Source organism: Heterocephalus glaber, unplaced genomic scaffold (genome assembly GCF_053883595.1).
Source record: "Heterocephalus glaber isolate CG9 unplaced genomic scaffold, H.glaber_assembly_v1.0 deba00001613, whole genome shotgun sequence".
In the NCBI taxonomy this organism is placed as follows: Eukaryota; Metazoa; Chordata; class Mammalia; order Rodentia; family Bathyergidae; genus Heterocephalus; species Heterocephalus glaber.
In genome coordinates, this window is record NW_028258384.1 from 21,798,357 (window position 1) to 21,817,941 (window position 19,585).

A 19,585-nucleotide genomic window follows, 5' to 3' on the forward strand; every position below is an offset into this window, starting at 1 on the left:
AACATCAGCAAACATTTTTCTGTTCTTGAAAATTTTAGAAAAAATTATTTTTTAGGGATTCCATGTTCAGAATTGTCAGGAATAAATAAATGTATGAATTTTAGCACAGCCTTAAAACACTAGTTTTTAAAATCTATTTTGTTTGTGTTAGTATGGCTTCCAAAGGTAGCTGGTAATAAAAAAGATGGGGGGGGTGTGCTGAGTACGTAGCTCAGTGTAAAGGCGCTGGGTTCAATTGCTAGTACTGCCCCAAATACATATTTTTTAAATCAAAAATTGTGCCAGTAAATATACAATGGTAGGGATTTGGGATTTAGCTCAGTGGCACCATGCCTGCCTGGCAAGCACAAGATCCTGAGTTCAATCCCTGGTACCAAAAAAAAAAATTATACACACACACACACACACACACACACACACACACATATACATACACAGATACATACACAGTGGTAAACAATGTTTTTATTTAAATTATTACTCTTAAATGAAAGTGAACATTTCTGATTTTTTATTGACTGTCACTTTTGTGTTTAGTTTCATATGTGCTTTGTCTGTTTGCTGTTTAAGATCAAATGTTTTTTATTTTGTATGAATTCTTTATACAACACATTTCCTGCAAATATTTCCTCATTTTGTTTAATTATAGTATAAAATTATAATTGTCAACATCTTATCAAGAATTGTACTTATGATTTTATATATTTGCATTTGCAGTGTACTTCAAACTTATTCTCACTTTTAAGTGAAATACTTGTTGATTTGTAATCATAGATGCTAATTGAGTTTATAAGTCTATCAGAGCTATTATATTGTAAGTGCATTCTATTATTAGCACCAGTTAGCATCCTCTTTTAATGATTTTAACAGAAACCTTAAATAGTATACCTCCTATTATTTAGACATACTATCCTTATTTTTGACTCTCTTATAAGAATATTTCACTTTTTAAAAAGTTATTTTCTACTTTGCTTTTTTTCCAACATTGTTTTTCCCTGGCCATTGTTTTTCATTCTGGAGTTTCACAAACACTGGATTTTTTGTGTGGTTATGATAATGAGGAGACACTGGCTTTTGCGATTCCTATATGCACGTAGAAACTTATTTTATGTTACTGACATAACAAGAAACCAGTTCTGGGCCATGATTGAGAACAGGGGCTAGTGAGGTTCAACAGATTCTAGTCCACAGAGTACCATTTTGTCCTAAATGATTGATGACATTCTGCTGCCCTATTCTTCACAGATTGTAAGAATACTATTGAAATCTAGAGCTTCTGTAGATACCCGCTTCATTAAGCATGATCCCAAAATATCATTTAATTTATTTCTTAGATTGAATGTCTCATTAAACTCTGATGAGGCCAGTAGCTACTTTGGGCTGGCCTTGTTATTCAGCACTCTTATCTTAAAATTTTGTTCTGTCCCTCTTGGCAAAGGAAATGGACATAACAGTGAAATCAGTGCACAGTACACCTTATCTTTGACAAACTGAAATACTGTTTTGCTAAAGTAGGCCCTTGGCATAGAAAGATTAAAATCAAACATAAAGGAGATTGGCATAAAGAGTGAATTTACAAACTCATGCAAAATTGGGTGTGATTTTATTTTGTTCCCATTTTACTTTATTTTGACAAACAGAACATGTGTACTAAATTAACCAAGACACTGTCCTCAATCTAGTCCCTTTAGAAAAGTGATGTTTTCATTTTTCAAGTTATATAAGATGAGGTATGGATAATCGTCAGTAAAAGTTTGGTTAAAGAGATGACTCAATATTTGTTTCTCTAACCTTATAGAACAGATGTACACCACAAAATAAGATGACTTTCTAATAGTTCTATTTCCCCTTTTTCATTGTAGAATGGTCAGGCTGGTATGAGTTGAAGGTAGAGAAAAGGAGGTGAATCTTTCAGTAGACCAAACAAAAACCACTTTGTGAACGAGGAATTAAGAGGTTGGCCAGCTCTAGGCCATCTTACTACTGGAGTACAATTTTTAGATGTCTGTTTGGCATTAAGATTACCATTTACCACCTGATTTTTCTTTCCCAATTCCTACATCCTGGTACTATGCTACTGCCACGGTGCATATTCACTCAGAACCATCAGGTATACTTCTTATGACTCCACATCAGAGACTATATATAGACTTATGCTCTTTTGTTTTTTCCCTGAGTCTTTACCAAGCACATTAGAGAACTGCTCTGTACTTGATCTTAGCCAAAAGGCCGAGAAGCGGTAGAGAACTGCTCTGTAGTCTAATATTTTTTAAAATATGTAATGTCATCTAGCATATTGTATGCTATTGCCTAGAAGATCATAGGTTTGAAGCTTCTCGGTTTGTTGACTATGTTACTTTGCTATCTAATCAAATTTGAAACTTTGAAACTTTGCCCTTGTGTATAGGGTTAACAGTAGTATTTTAGTATGAAAAACAAATTGACAATATAAACTTAATTTTTAAAATATTTTTCCAAACAGAGACCCACAAATAAGTAGAATACATGCCTTAAAGGATCACCAGTCAACTTCCATATTTGATAATAAAAGAAGAAAATAATATCTGGGAACATTTAAGTATGTATTTGCATTATATCTTGGGGTTCTCCCTTTTTATAGAATGATAAATTTTAGATCTAAAATCCCTAAACATCATTAGTCCAGTTTGAAATAATATGGTATACTTCTCATGATTTTGTCTTTTACTGAGTAAACTAAGTTAAAAAAAAAAAAATCCCTTCAGCATCTAACATGCCTTTTAACATAGTGAAATATCCTTAGAAGTATATAGAACTGCCAGAAAATGAGTGAGCAGTGAGACAAGTATTTAATGAGTGTATTCGGTATATCTTATCAATCTTTAAGGCATAAAGAAGTAACTCATGATTTGGGTCTCTGTTTTGTATTTAATTCAAGAAAAGGAATAAACTACAAAACCTTTGGTTTGTGGTTTTACTTAAATCATCAGCTACAATGTTAGGGATATATAATTTTATCTTGTTTAAATAGCTTAAATTATTTTATTATATTAATTTTAAGGTAACCTTGATCAAGTTCCTACTTTTCATTTTTCATTAAAAATAAATTATGTGCTATTAAATAACATAAACCCTCCCCCCCATCATGGTTCCTAAAGATGAAAATAACTAGGCATGGTGGTCCATGCCTGTAATCCCAGCACTCGGGAGGCTGAGTCTGAGGCCATCCTGAGCTGAGTAGTGGGTTCAAGGCCAGCTTGAACTACAGAATGAGACCTTGTCTCAAAAACCCAAAAAGAAAAGAAAAGATGAAAGCAGTGTTACATAGGTGGAGTAATCTATAAGATTTAGAGTTATAGGAGGACTTGACCTTGAGACCTTCCCATGGAAGTACCTAGTTGTGTGATGCTAGGCATTTTTGTAACATCTCAGAGCATTAGTCTCCTGTAAAATATCTGTGGTAGTCAAATTTACTTCTTTGAGAGTATTGCTAAAATTAAATGAGATCATATATATACATATATATATATTACTTTACCTGTTAATATTTGTGGACTCTTACATTATATAGTTTTTTGAACTTGTAAGTGCTATTAAGTACAGTAAGTCCCTGAAGTACAAACATTCCAGTTGCAAACTTTCACAGATACCAATGGACTTCTCATTACGAACATTCGTAGATACGAACAAATTGTGGGACTAGCTCGTGTCTGCTAGACATTCTCACAGTTGTGCTGCTGTACACTCACTGTACAGTGCAATAGTGTACAGTAGTACAGTGCTCAGTCAGAGCCCAGGATGTCTGGAAGAAAGAGGAAAAGCAGTGGTGATGTGGAGAGGACTGCTAGGAAGCGCAAGCAATAACCACAGAAATAAAAGTGAAAATAATCGAGATTAGACCTAGGAGAAAAGATAGTAGACATTGCTTGTTCTTATAACATGAATCCTTTAATCATTGGTACAATTCTAAAGAACAAGAATAAGATCATGGAACGTATGAAGTCCGCTGTCCCAATGAGGTCAAAAATAATATCCAAAAATTGTGATAAAGTGATAGAAGAAATGGAGAAACTTCCAAGTGTGTGGATGCACCATCAGCATCAGCACTGAGTCCCACTCAGCTCAGTGCTTATTCAAGAAAAAGCTAAATGCCTGTTTGAAGACTTGAAGAAAAAAGCAGGTGAATAGGGGTCATCTTTTACCTAAGCCTCACTTTGTCAGACTTACTAACAAATCTTACTTACTTTCTCCCAGAATGGAACTCGTTCATAAGTCATCGACTTACTGTAGTTGAAAGGAAGATTTGGTTATTGTCACCGTTATACAGCCATTATCATGGTTTAACTTTGTGTGTATGTTGTAAAGGAATAGTTGAAATGTGTAGAAAATGCATTTTAGTTGGTAATAGAATACTTAAAATGTTTTTTTAAATACAGAATTCACTTGAAGTTTTGATGAGATCAATATTCTGTTCTCTATAAAAGTTACTTTCACTATAAAGAAAAGAATGGCACGTTTTTCTTGTTGAAGCATATGAACTCTAACAAGGCAACCTGAGACTAATTATTAAGATATGAAGTAAGAATATGTTAAAATAATAAAATAACAGATATATTTCAGACTCTAACTTCAGTTGGAAACATACATCACATTTTGATTTCACCAAACCAAAGGAAAGATATTTTCCATCTTGTATTTTCCCCTTCCTAAATCAGTTATCATAATCTCTGAAGAGTGCTTCTATTTTCACTTGTTCCCAAGATTAAGAAATACATTTTCATTGAAATGTTAAAATATGCATACTGTGTGGCATTTTCTTGTTAATATCATCCAGACTAACAGCAAAAGTAGTTCTCTCATTTCCTATGAGATTTTTGTTTCCAGTGCCACCTAAATGCTATTATATATCATGCTTTAGAATTTTGCTTTGCTTTATCAGAGGCTAAGATGCAGCAAATATTAGTTAGCATCATTTAAAAATGTTTCCAGAGCGGAGCCTCATGGTGCATACCTGTAATCCCAGCACATAGGTAGGTAGGAGGATCACAGAGGATTCAAGGCCAACCTGGAGTACATAGTGAGTTCAAAGCTAACCTGAACTACATGGAGACCCTGTCTCAAAAAACAAAATAAAATAAAAATGTTTCCAATAACTTGTAACCATATTAAATATTAGTAAAAGACTGAATATTCTTGGAGAATATGCAAATATATTTGATTATTATAATCATTTTGTTACTGTGATTATACTTTCATTTTCACTAATTTATTCAGTAAACAGTTATTAAACATCTGCTATGTATCATGTATTTTGAAGGTACAAAGATAAATACTATGTGGTACCTGCCATGCAGTATCTCACAGTGTAGTAAGGGCAGCAGATATCTTAGCAAGCAAATTACACTACAGCATAACTAATCAATATTAATCTCAATGCTATAGAATACAATCAAGGCTTCCTGTTGAGGAACAGGAAAGTATTGCTGAGCTTTGTTCTTGGTCTTGGAGGATGAATAAGTGTTTGTCTAATACAAAGGAAGGCATGTAAGGGCAGAGGATTGAATTATGTGGGAAAAGGGAATCATAAAAGTATCTAATATCCATAGAACAGGGAGTTGCTAATTGTTTGAACATAGACTCAAACCTCTGCTACTTAATAACCCTTAGGTTAATACCTTTAGGCCAGTCTTCTACTGTGACATACCACGGGCTAAACAGACATTAATTGCAAAATTTGAATATAACTTGTTTTCACTATAAAGTGATGACAAAAATACTTGTTTTACGTACGTATTTATGTGTGTATAGTGTTGACAATTTGTAATGTTTTTTTTTTTTGACAATTTGTAATGTTGGCTGGAGGTGTAGCTCACTGGTAGAATGCATGCTTAGAATGCACTAGATCCAGAGTTAACATTCTAAGCACACACACATGCACACAACTGTACTATCTTCATATTTAGGATTTTTATAGAAACTTTCTTAAAAACATTGTCCTTAAATTTCTTAACAAACAGAGGTATTAAGTTTCTTTTTGTTGAGTTATTCAGGTTTTTCTACAATAATAAGCACAGTTTAGATAAGAAATGCTTAACTGTGTCAAATTTTTAGCATTTCCAGTAAGAAAAATGATAGAATTGGTTTAGTCTTCTGTAATCTTGCTTAAAATAAAAATGCTTTGGTATTCAATTTATATACAGCATGCAATCTATATGAAAAAATTTAGGTTTTGTTTGGTTTTTAGTAACAATGTGCATAAAGGAGATATAATGATCTCATCAAATCTGTCTCCTGAGAGACAGCTCAAGGTCCTTCTAATATAGTTTTGTTGGAACTTTGGTAGTTTTGTTTCATTGAATCTTGGTAGTTTATTGCTTTAGAGACCTTTCACTGAGTTGGGTCAACATTCCATATTGAGAATTTTCTACCCTAGTCATTCAAGAATTCAACTGTTATTAACAATGATATGAATCATTGATATACACTATGTGGGAAATAGGTTCGAGTTGTTTCCGAAGCTGTTAATTTCTAGTTCTAATCATGAGCAGCTCTGCTAAGCAAATCATATTACTCTCTATCGAAAAGAGAAATGAGAATTAAGTTCTATGCTTATCAGTCATGTCTTCATTGAAGAAGCCCAAGGAGGTAAATCCTCTATCAATTGTTCTGTCATTATCAAATAGGACTTTATATGCCCTCTTTTTCCATAATATTGTATACCAAGGAAGTACAGGGGAATGTGTGAACCCCTATAATTTATATTAAAAAATTTTTGATAAATAATTGGGGTTTGGCTGCTTGTTTATGCTCTCTGACAGCTGATACCCTTTGCTGAGTAAGTTAATTACATTTCCATAGTGGGAAAAATACAAGGTGTGATTCAAAAATATACTGAAAGTTCAAATTTTAAAAATTGCTACACTAAAAAGGCACATTACCATTAGTATCCTTCAAATTACCTTCCTCACTTTAAACATAATTATCACATTGTTCTCGCCATTTTCTGAAGCAGTTCTGGAAGTCCTCTTTCATGAGCTTCTTTAGCTTTACTGACCTGACTGCCTTGCTGTTTGGAATTGATTTGAAACATTTACTTTTCATGGTCATTGTGACTTTGGGGAAGAGCCTGATGTTGCATGGTGCCAGATCCAGTGAAAAAGGTAGATGATGACACACAGTAATTTTTTTTTTTAATGAGATTGCCTTTCTGTTGGATGGCACTTGGCAGCAACATTCACTCATAAAGTGATTATACCTCATAAAGACACTCACAAAAGAGGACTTCCATAATTGCTTCACAAAAGAATAATGGGATAAGTGTGTTTGAAGTGAGGGAATGTACTTTGAGAGGGATTAATGGCAATGTTATTTTAACTATAATACATTTTTGAAGAATGTAAACCTTCATTTTATATTTACCTATACAGATAGTCCCCAATTTAGGATGTTTCAACTTAGCATTTCTTTTTTCTTTGAGAGTATAAAGGCAACACACATCCAGAAGAAAGTATACTTCCACTTTTGACATGTGCAAGACCCTAGGTTTGATCCCTAATCCAAAATAAAACCAATTTTGAATTTTGATCTTTCCCAAAGTTAGTGATATATTGTTTGGATACTTTTCTCTGCAATGGTGGGAAGTAGCAGTGAACTGTAGCTCCCAAGTCAGCCACCTGTTGACTACTTTCCCTTATTTGTGTTGCAATTGACTCCTTTCTGGTTGTGTCAGAAACTTATCTGAACTCATTTGTTGACAGATTTTATACTAACAGTGGTATCAATCCAAAAACTAGTAGATTTGAAAGATGTTATCTAGTGTTTCTTAGCAAGGAATATTATTATACAAATACAGACACTGTGAGGCCTTAATTAATTAGTTTCTTTTGGAAAAGGGAAGGGGACCAAGAGATTGAAGGAGTGGATGGAAAGGGGTTGAGAAAAGAATTAAGGTGTGTTATATACATGTACCAACTCCCCATGAGGAATGTGATAATTATGTGCTGCAAAGTTGTACTAATAAAAAAATATTTTTAAACTAGTTTTTAAAAGTCGCACAATGTAAAAGAAAAGAAGATGGAAAAGGAAAACAGAATCAAGCTGTAACACTTGTGTGATCTTGATAGGGTAATTACTTGTTACAGATAAAATACACCCATTCTTTGAGCCCTATCTCAAATGTGATCTTGATCTCCTTAGGAGCAAATCCTCACCAGAGGCAATGTGTTTACCCTAAAATAGTCAAGTACTTTTCTTATAATGCTCTTGTGGCATTTATGATTTTCTGCCTTAAGCTATATTTTTTTCTTTTCCTTTTTTGGATTTTTAGTATATGCCATTTCTGCAGTATGCCTATACATATTACATCTTGATCCTTTCTACTTCCTCTTCCCCCAGCCTACCCTTCCCTACCATCACAGCTGCTCTTTGCATTTCTGCAAAGTCTATCTCCTTGTTGCCTGTCACCTATCTTTTGTTTTGCCTTTAAATTACTTATATTTTGGATTTCTCATATAAGAAAAATCATGTGACATCTAACCAGTATCTGATTTGCCTCACTTAGCATTATTGCTAAGTACAGTATAATCTAAATTCCACTTAGATTTAGTAAAATATAAATTCAGGAAGGGAGGAAGTGGAGAGATGTGGAACAGAAATTTCTGCCATCTCTAAAACAGTTCTTTCACAGAGTAATAAGTATGTTTGAAATTGTGTTTAATAATATTAATTTAGCAAACAAATATTTATATTATAGTGTAGATTAAAGTCCAAGAAGCTAAACAGGACAAGAATCAAATATTTGGAGAAAGATACTTGTTAAAAATATTTTTAATTTTTTTATTCATTAATTTTTTGGGTACATTTTAGGTATACAATTCAGGTCTTCCAAGCTGCAGTGAGTAGAACCATCAATGTCACCTCTTTGCCATGCTTCTGCTCATCAGTACAAAGAGTCAAAAGCACATTAAAAACTATGAGGTTATTGTTTTATTGAGTTTGGAGGTGCTGGAGTCTTCTTCTAGCGGTGTTTTCTAGGTTCTTTATGTACCTAAACAAAGAATTGGTCAAAACAAGCACAAAATAGTAGTAATGTTTTATATTTATTAAAAGTAGGAAAAGAAACATGCTCTGCAGAGTGAGTTTGGGCCAAGAAAATGTAAGGAAAAAGGTACACTGTAGAGTGTGAGTGGGCTACTGTGAAAGAACACAGTAGCAAAAGGCCCAAAGAGGACCTTCTGTTTCCATTTCCCACTCCTCAAGCTGGCATCAGGCCTAGGTTTTCCTATGGAAACCCTGCTCAGTTCTGTGAGAAGTCCGCATGCAGAGCTTTGGAAATTGTTCTTCACATATGTCCTGAGATTTTGTAATTTAAGAGGTCATTCCTATTTTCCCAGCCAGGCTGTCACACCCTACTCTTTTGGCTCAGTTTCGTATCATTTCAAATTCGTCTTGTTTTCCTCAGACTACACTGAAAAAATAAGTAGTTTAAGTCACTTTCATATAAACTCCAAGTGCAACACCAACTTATTTCCTTTTACCTGTGCTTTTTAAGCTCATTTGTTATAGAAGAAAAAGAAACCTCATCTTTCTTCCTTGATTTCTTGTGGGTGCTTACCCTTCTGCCCTCATGATTGCATTCCAGAGCAGTTCATCAGAAGGTTGCCATGTCCTCCCTTGCATCTGCCTACTCTACTGTGCACTGTTACCAGATTCACCTCCATTTTCCAGAAAGCCACTATTTTCTTCTCACCCTGAGTGAAGGAGATTTTTTTCCATCATTTTATTCTTTCCCTAACTAAATTTTGCTTACAAATTCACAAATTCACATGGATGTTCAGTTATACTTTTTTTCTAGTTCAACCATAACATATACAGTTTTAGAAAAAGAAATAGAAGATTTCTCAAAATTTAGAGGTGGGGCATGCTCTTAAGAGTCCAAAGGACAGAACTTCTACTTTCTGTTTTAAGGAATTAGGACAAGGTTTTCATGTGAAATGGCACGTGAGCTGATACTTAAAGGTAACATAAAATGTGCATGTAGTAAACACATATGTGATAAGTTATAAAAATGAGCTCAGTTATTATTGATATCTCACAGGTATATGCATTTTATTCCCATGGTTTTATTAACTTTCACATCTTGACCAAACAGGAAGAAATCAAACACTTCCCTTCAACACAAGAAAAAAATATTAAGCCAAGTATGTATCCTAACAATAAATTTTCTTATCTATGTGATGATCTGATTCATACTTAAAATAGGAAGTCATTTATTAAAGTCAAAATAAAATATTTTGGCTCCTTCCCAATTCACATTTCTTCTGGAGTGTCTTTAGAGAAGTTCTTAAACATTCATAGAGTTACTGAATGTGCAAGGAAAATGGTTTGTGTATATGCTGTAGTCAGACTTGTGTAGGGTATGTTTTACATGAAAAAATGTTTTCTATGCTTAGCAAATCCATTTGAAAGTACATCATGAAGAAGTATAATTGTTTCAACAGTAAAAGTTTAAAGCTCTATACTGTATTTAATATCTTAATGATTCTTTTTGTATATAATAAGCATAGAAATGTATTCCTATGCTATTTGACTGTTTTCTTATAAGGTATCATATGGAAAATTTAAATGTAAATAATGAATTTTGAATTATTTTTTTGCTGTTTGGAGGAAAACGTAAATAAAAGAAGGTAACCAGTTTTTTTTTCCATGATACATTAGAAAGTTTCAAAAGTAAAGATAAGAAAAGAAGAATGTACCCATAACCTGTTATGTAAGTGTTGTTGACATTTAAAAAAAACACATTCCAGATCCACATTTTATCAGAGCTTACAATTTTTAGAAGAAAAAGAAGAGAGAGAGAGTTTCAGATGACTTTTGATGTCATTATTAAACTTGGGTCTTGAGGAAAGCAAAGCAAGCAACAACTTGAAGATAGAAGTTTACTGGTAAACACTTCTGTTTTACCATCTGCTCCTTGCCACCTCATAGCAGTGTTACCTTGAAAAGAGATACCAGGGTGGGGTGGGAGGGGCCAAGTACAATGGGGATGAGGTGAGAGCAAGGAATGTGGTGTGGGAGCAGATGGTAGTCTAAGAGAGCTGCTCCATGGTATTGTTGGCATGGTTACAGAGAGAAAGAGGGATGTACTAACAAGCTGTGCCAATTTCTGAATGTTGCAACTTTTCACTTCGTGGCTTGTGGTCTCAGACTTCACTCATTTGCTGTCATATAGCTTCCCCTGTTGCTAGCAGTTTCTATAAAAGCACTCTTCTCCTTACATTGTCTAAAAGTCTTTTAAAATATAAACTGTGTGTGTATTATAATTAATCTACTGAGATGTAGGAAAAAAGTGTTCAGTGTCCTTGATCTCCAGTTGAATAATAATTAGTTATGTAATAGCCCTAATTTTATGTGTGTGTGTGTGTGTGTGAGATTATAAATAGCTTTGCTCATGCAATTTATTTATATTTCAGGAGTAAATACTGTTAATATGGTTCAGTGTATTTTTTTCTTTTTTTACTTTCAGTTTGTAGGACTCACATGAGCATTTGCTTTTCTCATCTTTAGTTGAATTTCTGATTTCCTTTAAAAGAATGAAAGAAAAAAAAGTCCCAATTTATCTTGAAATAGGTCCTTGGCTAAAGATTTATTTTTCTCTAAAATGCATACACTGCAATTGTTACTGTGATTTGTATTGTCTACAGTGTCCTTAGATAATATGCATATTGAGTTGATTTGAAGTTTTTGGCCATATGGCATGGTTGAAGCAAAACATAGTATTACTTCAAACCATGTGTAATTGCAATCCTTCAGCATCTTTTAATTATAAAATAGTAATTTTGTATGGTTGAGCCTGATATATACATTATTCCTTATGGATGGAAGTTTAGTAAAAACAGTAATTTATAAAAGATGCCCATGTTTGGTATTAAAGGTAAATAAAGATGATACACAATTTTCCACACTTGCACAAGTGTGGAGGTTTGTCTTTGTAGAAGTCCTATGGGAGAATTATTTAATATGTAATTTATTAATGTCCTCTGGTTTGGGTTTTTAAAAATTTATTTATTTATTTTGGAGTAATTACTCAGAAGTAAATTTGCTGTACGTAAAAATATTTGATCCAACAAAGAGGTAGCTAGACAATTTTCTTTCAGTTTTAAAATAGAGGGATTAATTTTTAATTGATCATTGAAATTTTTGCTCAGAATTAGTCCAAAGCAAAAGTTTTAAACTTTTCCCACACTTTAACAGAATGATTCTGCTTTTTTTTTTCTTTCCTAAAATTGTTTTTAGACTGGACTTAACTGATTCTATAAAATGCAGAAGTGATTGGTATGAAATGTCTATCTCTTTAGTCTAAGAGTGCTTACTTCTTTTGAACGGAGTTGAAAATTAAATTGAGCTTTGTACCTATATTTACATGAAGTTATTTCAGCGGTATTGGAAGTGTTAATTACATTTCTGTGACAAACCTCATTGTATTACACTGAAGCAAACATTATAATTGAGAACCATTTCAACCACATCCAGTCTTCTTTCTTCACTTTATTTCAGTATTTGAAGAATAAAAGGGAAGTCTAAGTTATTAATTAGAAAAACATGTGCTCCTGAATGATGAAATGTTTCTAACCAAGTAGATTTCTCATTTACAGAAATTGAAGTTGTTTTTAAAATAAGAACACATATTAAATATGAAGCATCTTTTGGATTTCTCCTAAATTCATTTTAATGTGACAGTGTGGTATAATTTTTTTAGAGGAAAGTCTGAAGGTCATAAAATCAGTCTTCATTCATTTGCATGTTTACAGTAAAGCACAATGCTAGTATAAAGCCACTGGTCCCTGAATTCTGAGAGAGAATTATTTGCATGTTATGGCTTGTTTTGTGGTGTGTTTTTGCTTAGTTTTAAAATGCAAAAGGATCTTAGTTTTGCTCTTATTTTTTTTACCTAAATCTAAAGTGATCTCTTCTTCTTTTTATAATACTTTTTTTTTTTTTGGTACCGGGGATCAAACTTGGGTCCTTGCACTTGCACAGCAGGCAGCAAAACCAATGAGCTAAATCCCTGGCCTTATTTACTATTTTAAATAAGTAAATTTTTCCATTATACATATGGTTCGAAGTTGTGTTCTAATTTCTAGATAGTTTTGTGTCTTCTCACTAGTTGTAGACTGATTCCCTTCCACATCTGTCTTCCTAAATTTCAACCCACTAATACTTGTTTTCTTATTTTACCAAATAGAATTAATTCAAACTGACTTTATCAGCTATTTTTTTTAATGTGTTAGCCTCTACTACCATTGGGTAGAAAGTGTTACAGTATCCTATACCATGACTTAACTCTTTTAAGGTCAAGAACTGTTAGTTTTTTCCTTTATTCTGGTATTTTGTTATTTATTTGGTTTTAAATTTCTACAGATATCATTGAATATAGGTCATATTAGAAATATTCTTGATAACTTTCATACTGCCTGTCTCCATTTTATACCTTGTATTTTGTAATTACTAATACATGGAGACAGTGATGGATATTTAATAAATATTCTCTACTTTGTAGTAAACCTTGTACTATTGCTACTGAATTAAGTTAGCAGACTATTATTATCCATAACTTTAAGCTAACTCTCAACCCTTTGAAGTCTAGTTGTTTCATCTGTGGGTTCAACTGTGCGGACGGACTAACTTCAGTAGTAGCATTTCAAAAAGTTGCAGTTATATTTTGGTTTTGGTTTTGGTTCAGAAAACAGTGAACTACCTTAATGTAGATAAAATTACTTGTAACTATAACTGTTTCCTTTTTTAGTTAAAAATTAAATGAAAACCACAAGAGGAGATAAGACTTTAATATTAAGTGGAGTAGCATATAGTCATGAAGAACAACCGTATTCAGATCAAACTAGGCCTTTACTGACCATAAAAACACAGTAATATTTCATGTGCTTATAGTATGCTGTTATTCAGATCATTAGTTAGTGGTTTCTGAAAATATTAGTTTTCAACATTTGAAGGTTTTCAGTCTGTGGTGATTAACATTAGTGTTGCTAATTACCACAGAGTTTAGTCAGTAAAATTATGATATGGTCTTTCTTTAACTTCTGTCACATCACTTAGTATCTGTTTACTCTTTTACACTTTAATAAGCAAAAGATTGAGATCAGTAGATATCCATCTGTAATTGAGCATTGTTAAGATTAAGGGGCAGTTTCTGGTCATTAGAAGCAAAATGGTTTGATTTATGGACTGAGAGCAATGAGGTCCATCAATAAACCGCATTTTGCCTCTAATTATCCTACTTCTCCCTAATTGTTTGCAAGTTTAACAACAAACTCATTCTTTTATGCTGCAGAGGATTATTAAAACAGAGATACTTGCTACATATGTTGTTTTTACTTCCTTGAAATTTGGTACGTGTTTATGAATGTCAGAAATTTTTTCTAGGTAAACTGATTACGTGAGTCCCCATATCAGTGGTATCTTAATCCTTACACAAGTCCTTCAGTTTAGAAAGATATCTGTCTTATAAAATACTCAATTCAGAATATACGAATCTGCCAAAAATTGAAAATGATATCTCAGTAAAGAGTTAATAAAAGACACTCTCAGCCAATCTCACTTGTGAAACTCAGCCAATCTCTCACCTTCATGGTAGCAATGCTCTTAACCCACCTCCTTATAACTAAGTTCCTTGAAAAATAAATGCTTAACCTTCACTGAAAATAACGTATTGACTTAGACCCAGGGTCTACTCCCTGGAGTTCGGCTATCTAGGAGTATATACCTTGTCACTTCATGTCTCAATATTTGAGATTGTGTCATACCATGAGTCAACTCTGCTTATTCTCCAAACTTTGTACATGTGCCCCTCGTACTTATTAATGTAGTTATTTACTTCATTTAAATATTACATGGACTGAGAAATAATGTTAGCAAAAAAAAATGTGCCATTTTTACAAAAACTGTGTTGACTGCTTTGAAAATGTCTGATCAAGTCATTTTAAATTTACTCTCTCATCATGTGTGGGTAAGCAATTTTAAAAGATAGGAATGAATTCCAAAAGCTTTCTGTCATCAGATGTCTTCGTTGAACGTTTTATGTTCTAGAAATTTAAATATAGAAAAAAAATCTAGAAACTAGTTTACTGAGTATGTTTTATGTGTGCATTATATGTCACAGGAGCTCTGTGGAGAGCCAATCAAAGAATCCTAACTCAATAGAATACCTTAGCTTTACAGAAAAGATTGCCAAATGAGTATTATTTATACTTCTGTTAAAAGATTTAGCAGCTATATCATGTTTCATAAGCACCTACATTAACTGACCTCTTTGATTACTCAGCCTTGCCTGATTTTCTAATTCTCCTTCCTAGTCATGTCTATTATATTAAAAACTTTATTCATAAAATCTTTTCCTACACCGATGTCTTCAAGGGTTCTACCTAACCTCTGTTCCAACTGGTTCAGAGTTTCTATTTTAATATTTAGATCTTTAATCCATTTTGATTTTAGTTTAGTGCATGGTGAGAGATATAGGTCTAGTTTTAATCTTGGGCAAGTTGAAGCCCAATTTTTCCAGCACCATTTCTTAAAGAGGCTATCTTTCCTCCAGTGAGGGTGTTTGGCTCCTTTATCGAAGATGAGATGGATGAGTGTGTCTGGCCTTGTTTCTGCATCTTCTAATCTGTTCCACTGGTCCTCAGGTCTGTTGCTTTGGCAGTACCATGCTGTTTTAATCACAGTAGCTTTGTAGTAGAGTTGCAGGTTTGGGATGGTGATACCCCCTGCCATGTCTCTGTTACCTAGAATTGCTTTTGCTATTCTGGGTCTCTTCTTGTTCCAAATGAATTTTTGGATTGTTTTCTCAAGGTCCATGAAGTATGCTGCTGGGATCTCAATGGGAATTGCATTAAATCTATATAGCAGTTTTGGAAGTATGGCCGTTTTCACTATATTAATCCTTCCTACCCAGGAGCAGGGGATGTCTGTCCATTTTCTGATATCATCTTCAATCTCTCTCTTCAGAGTGCTAGAGTTTTCAGAGAAGAGGTCTTTGATTTCTTTTGTTAGGTTGATTCCTAGGTATTTCAGTTTTTTGGATGCTATTGTGAAAGGAATTATTTGCCCTATTTCTCTCTCAGGGAGTCTGTCATTGGTGTAGAGGAAAGCTATTGATTTTTGTGTGTTGACCTTGTAACCAGCTACTTGACTGAATTTGGTTATTAAGTCTAGAAGACTTTTGGTGGAGTTCTTGGGGTCTTCTATATAGAGTATCATGTCATCTGCAAATAATGACCATTTGACTTCTTCATTTCCTATCTTTATTCCTTTTATTTCTTTCTCTTGTCTAATTGCCATGGCTAATGTTTCCAGAACTATATTGAAGAAGAGTGGTGATAGTGGACATCCTTGTCTTGTTCCTGATTTGAGTGTGAAGGATTTCAGTTTTTGACCACTTAGGATGATATTGGCTGTTGGTTTTTCATAGATGGCTTCTATCAGTTTGAGTTCGAGACCATCTGTTCCAATTTTTTGTAGGGTTTTATCATAAATGCATGTTGGATTTTGTCAAATGCTTTTTCTGCATCTATGGAGATAATCATATGGTTTTTGTTCTTGGCTCTATTGATATAGTGTATTACATTGATTGATTTGCATATATTGAACCATCCCTGCATTGAGGCGATACTCTTAAGTGAAATAAATAGGACAGACATGTATAAATACCGAATAGTTTCTCTGGTGTGAGAAACTGAAAGTGTATATAAGGACTAAATGTATAATAGGTAATGTGAAATAGGAAGAAAAGGGGCAAAGGGGAAGGAAGTGGGGAGGGCTAGGGGAAAGGATAGAAGGGAATGGGATTAATATAAGAAAATGGAAAAATAGGAACAAAATCTTTGTAAATAGGGAGGAATGGAGGGGTTGAAGGGAAGGCTGGGCAAGGGTGAAAAATAAGAACCAAGAGAGACTATGTAAAGGTGCAAATTTCCAATGATGAGTGTCATTATATTGTGTACCTAAAATGTACCAATGATTAGAATGAATAATCGATATTGCAATATAGGAAGAAAAGATCCAAAGGGGTAGGGGTAGTGGGAGGGGCAGGGGAAAGGAAAGAAGGGAAAGGAAAAATGCTGAGAAATGGAAAAAATGGAAATAAAGTCTTTGTAAATAGGGAAGGGTGGAGGGGGTGAAGGGAGGGCTAGGAATGGGGAAAAAATAAGAACCAAGGCACATTATGTAAAGGTACGATTCCCAATGAGAAATGTAATTGTGTTATATACCTACAATGTACCAATAAAAGAATTTAATTAAAAAAAAAAAAAATTTACCAGAAAAAAAACAACAAACTTTATTTCTGTTCACTTATATTCAATTACAATGTTAACTTTGTAATCTAAGTTCTACTGTTTTTTTCTCTTTACTGTATAAAAATTGTCCCTTACATGTTTATGTCTTTCTTTTCTTCCCTGGTAGGGATCAAACCCAGAGCTTGGTGTATGTTACACAAGCAGTGTACCACTGAGTTACATTCCTAGACAACATGTTTAAGTATTGAAGAGTCTTTTCCCTCTCCAGTATAATCTCAACTCCCTTAGGCTGTTGTCGTTTTCCTCAGTTAATATGTACATATATATATTTTTTTAATTGAGAGAAATAGGGAGTTTTCAGTGGTGCCTAAGCATAGTACATCCTATAAGGAAAATAGATCTAGAAGAATGCACATTCTGATTAAAGAAATAAGATTTACAAAAAATTCTTGTGGGACAGAGCAGATTGTAAACTTTCTAGGAACTAAGAGAATAACTTTTTCCATCTGTACTTTCACATGGATACATTGACCTACAAAAAAATGACATTTTCATATAGTACTACCATTACTTTTGTATTGTAAAATCCCTAAAGGAGTTTTAGTCAGAAGTGTATGTATATGTTTCTAGTAGTTACGTTTGATATGTATAAATATGCCATACCAATATTAAAAATGTTAATATCCATGTCACATTTATTCATTCACCTAATATAATAGTAAAATATATTAGCAGTTCATGGTCCTGAAGTATTCTGAGCACAGTGCAAATCCTACAAAATCATTAAAGCTACATGGCTCAACATGATATACAACATGATATATGAACATCATATTTCCCCATCCTGTTCATTTATTATTTAGTACTTATTATAGTTTACTCTTAGTTGATGAATGATTCAGTCATTGGATAGTAACATGTTTGTTCATTTCACTCAGTATTTACTTAGTTCTACTATGTGCAATGCAGTAGAGTAGAGCCATTGAGAAATACAAAAATGAACCCTTATCTTCAACCAGGTGACAGGAACATAATGTTCTTGATAAAGTTATTACAAAAGATTGCATCAGGTTGATGCTAAGAGAAAGTTCTTAGAGAATTGTCTTGAAAGGTCTTAGTTATCACAAGTCTTGCAAAATCAAATTTGAATTGGATGGCAAATACTACTGAAAATCAAGGTATTTAGATCATATAAGAGGCAATAATCAGAAAATCAGACCCACTTGTTATATTTAGATTAATTTATATAAGAAATCTTCTTGAAAACTATAAAATTGAAATTGAGTTCTTAAAACTAATTCCTAAACAAATAATTAGAATGATCCTTAAACTATATTACTAAATCCTGCCCATGAATTTATAGAAAATTGACCATGTATACCCAGCAAATCTTTGGGGAAAATGATGGTTTTCCTGTTTAATACTTAAACTGCAAATCATATGAGGCAGTGGGTCCCAAAATGATTGGGGTCATATTCTAGATTGTATGTGTTTGGTAGAAAATTTAAAAATAGTGTTTTATTTTTGTGAGGAGAGAATTCATGTAGAAAATGGAGTGCATTGATGTAGAGTATGTAAGACAAGTGAAAAAAATATTTTCCAATGTTGCTAACTGCTCTGATACTACTCATTAGTGTATGCTCACTTTTTTCTTCATGAGATTATACCCTTTATTAGGCAGCAATATTCTACTAATGGAGAAAAGAAAATGAGCAGTTTACAATTATGTAAATAAGACATAGTTTTTCTATTTCTAAAGAGTAATAGAACTTTCCCCCTAAATGAATAAAATTTCAAATAAAATTAGAATCCCCGTAACTCACTCCTCATTAAATGTGACACTAGTAACAATTTGCAAAGAAGAAACTAGAAATGCAATAAAACAATATTATCTTGGCAAAATTGAGATTTCTCTCCCTATGTCATGCTGAAAATGTAACTGAGAGCTGGCCTTTGCAAGATCAATGAGGGATATATGCATGAAATATGATTTGCATATTTAAAGAATTGATTTAAATTGGAGTTTATAGCCCATGCCACAGAGAGAAAGAATAATGTAATACTGATATCCCCTTTCCTATTTGTGTTAAAAGGGCACAGGTGCATTTTTAATTCCCTAAGGATGGTAGGTTCATTTATAGGATTTGTAAAAGCTACTTCATTTTATATTCACCATGGAGATTAGGACTGTTTTTTTTTATATTTGAGATAGCATTGCAGTTTCCCACTAATTTGTATTACTTTAATGCATTCTATCCTAAAAATTTCTTCGTGTTCAGGATGTTAGTTATATTCAT

At 33.2% G+C, this 19,585-nt stretch overlaps 1 protein-coding gene across 7 annotated transcripts in view; it reads left to right on the plus strand.

The window, feature by feature from the left end:
- Diaph2 (diaphanous related formin 2) overlaps positions 1 to 19,585 on the plus strand; it is a 979,330-nt gene that overhangs the window by 540,745 nt on the left and 419,000 nt on the right. The window lies entirely within an intron of this gene.